This window comes from Belonocnema kinseyi, chromosome 7, assembly GCF_010883055.1.
Source record: "Belonocnema kinseyi isolate 2016_QV_RU_SX_M_011 chromosome 7, B_treatae_v1, whole genome shotgun sequence".
In the NCBI taxonomy this organism is placed as follows: domain Eukaryota; kingdom Metazoa; phylum Arthropoda; class Insecta; order Hymenoptera; family Cynipidae; genus Belonocnema; species Belonocnema kinseyi.
Genome location: NC_046663.1, coordinates 2,067,512 through 2,070,683, shown reverse-complemented (window position 1 = coordinate 2,070,683; position 3,172 = coordinate 2,067,512).

The window sequence follows — 3,172 nt, the reverse complement described above, 5'->3', positions numbered from 1 at the left end:
GATAAGTAGAGAAATGTATAATATGAGTGTATAGAGAACCATTATTGTTACTATTAATCCATATAGAGATTCTATTTTGTTTTAGTTGTCAAAAAAAAAAAAAAATCCTTGAATGCAAGAGTGGATGGATAAGAAAAAGAAATGTAAACAAAGTCCAATTTTTCAAGGCCGTTGGGCTGAAAAATAAATAAATATCTATCTAGTAGAATTTTCAACCAAAAAAATAACTTTTCAACCCAGAAGATTGATTTTTTAATAAAAAACAACAAATTTCCAACAAAATTGTTAATCTTTCAACCATAATATTTTTAAAAATTAAAATGATGAATGTTAAATAAAACAAAAAATGTATTTTTAACAGAAGAGTTTAACTTTCAACTAAATAATTGAATTTTAAACCGAAAAATACGAATTTTCAACAGAATAATTAAGTTTCATTAAAAAAAAAAAATAATAATAAATATATTTTTAAGCAAACAGTTAATTTTTCAACTTGAATAGTAGAATTTTCAACCAAAAAAATAACTTTTCAACCCAGAAGATTGATTTTTTAATAAAAAACAACAAATTTCCAACAAAATTGTTAATCTTTCAACCATAATATTTTTAAAAATTAAAGAACAATTTAGTTTTATAAAAAAATACATTTTTAACAAAACAGTTGAATTTTCAATTCGAATAGTAGAATTTTAAACCAAAAAAATAACTTTTCAACCAAAAAGATTAATTTTTTATAAAAATAAAAAAACAACAACAGGCTTCAAACAAAATTGTTAATCTTTCAAACAAAATATGATTTTTTAAATTTAAATGATGGATTTTAAATGTAAAAAATGCATTTTTAACAAAAGAATTTAACTTTCAAACCAATAGTTTAATTAAAACCAAAAAGATGAATTTTCAATTAAAATTATAAATCGTTATAGACATGCTTCCTCACTTAAAAAAAAAAAAAAAGAAAAGAAAAAAACACTTTCTAGAAACGAAGTACAACTTTATTGGATATATTGATTTTTACAAAAAATTATCACAAATTATAAACATCCTCTGGCTTACCATATTCATAAATCGGGACCAACAAGTAAGAAAAAGTGGATCTTCAAAAAGATCACCCGAATCAGTCATCACAGTACCTATTGTCGTCAAAAAAGATGAATAGGTGAACATTTTTTTCTCTAAAATAGGTGGAAAATGAGAATTAATTTTCAATTTAAAAAAAAAAACTATTTTTTTTACAAAATCTTTCAATTTTGTACAACATAGTTACCAAATTGTTGAATTTGCAAGCAAAAAAGATGAATAGTCTGCCTTTTTATACCACAAACGTTCAATTTTTAACCAAACAATAAAGTAGATGAATTTTTATTCAGAAAAATTAATTTTCAATTAAAACAACAACAATAAAAACGAATTTTCTACGAAAAAAGTTGAATTTGGTACCAAATAGTTGAATTTTATACCAAATTTTTTAATTTTCAACAAAGTATTTTAATCTTCAGCCAAAAATAGACAATTTTTTAATAAAGAAGTCGGATTTTTAACGAAAAAGAGATGAAATTTCTGCCGAAACAAGAATTTTTTACAAAAAAAAATTTTTTCAGCCAAGAATGAAAAAAAATGTTAACCAAATTGTTGAATTTTCAATAAAAAAGATTAATGTTTATCAAAAAATGTAATAGTTGATATTTCCACCACAAAATTTTAATTAAAAAAATAAAAAACAGATTTGACCAAAAAGTATATATTTTCAACATTACTTGATTTTGAAAAAAATTGATTTTCTATTAAAAAAAGACGAATTAAAAAAAAAACACATAATTTTTTAACTAAAATCTTGATTTTTTAAACTGAAAAAGTTGAATTTACAACAAAAAGAATTTTTAATTTAATTTTTTAACCAAAAAAACGAACTTTCAACTAAAATTATAAATCTGTAACGAAAAAAAATGAAATTTGAAAAAATTTGTTCAACTTTCAACCAAGGAGTGGAATTTTTAATGAATCATTTTTTTAGTTAAAAATTCTCTTTTTTTTGTTACAAATTCTACTAATTAGTTAAAGATTTAACTATTTTGTTGAAAACTAAATTTTTTTTTGTTAAAAAGTAATCGTTTTCGGTCGAAAATTAATTTTTTAAAATTTTAAATTCATATTTTTGGTTGAAAATTACTTCTTTTTATTTGATAAGCCTATCATTGTATTTTTTTTTGAAGAAATAATTATTTTACACTGAAATTTCAATAAAAATTTTGAATATTTAACAACAAATTTTCATCCAAAAAGATTGATTTTCAACAAAGAAAAAAGAATTTTCATTAAAAAAATGAATTAAAAAAAAAAAAGAGTTTAACTTTTAACTAAATAGTTGAATTAAAAATAAAAAAAAATTATTTTCAACCGAAAAAGACGAATTTTCAACAGAAAAATTAATTTTTTATACAAAAAACAACTAATTTCCAACACATTTGTTAATCTTTCAACCAAAAAATTCATATTTTTTGGTTTAAAATTACTTGTTTTTATTTGAAAAGTCTGTTATTGTATTTTTCTTTGAGAAATAATCTCTTTTACTTAAAACACCTACTTTTTGTGAAAATTCAACGATCTTTTTTTTCAAAAAATCATCGTTTTTGGTCGAAAATTGATACTTTTGAAATTTAATCTTGTTGGTTTACAATATTCAATCTATTCTAGTTGAATATTTAATTATTTATTTTAAAAATTCGTCTATTCTGTGAAAAATTAATTTTTTTAACTTTGTTGAAAATTCGTTTTTAGTTGTTTCCGATTAATTTTTTAAACTCAGAATTCAACTATTCAATTTTTGGTTATAAATGTATCTTTTTTAGTTAAAAATTTAACTATTTTGGTTAAACATATCTCTTTTTAGTCTCTTTTACTAAAAAAAACATATTTTTTGTGAAAATCCAACGATTTTTTTTTAAAAAGTCACCGTTTGTGGTCGAAAATTTAAACTTTTGTAGAAAATTGATATTTTTTGGTAAAAATTTATCTTTTGGTAGAAAAATTCTGTTTTTTAGTTGTTGAAAATTCACCTTTTGTGTTTGAAAGTTAATAGTTTTTATTCAAAAGTCAACAATTATATTTTTGGCGTCTAGTTCAAAATTTTAAAAATTGGTTGAAAGTTTAATTATTTTATTGAAGATTCAAC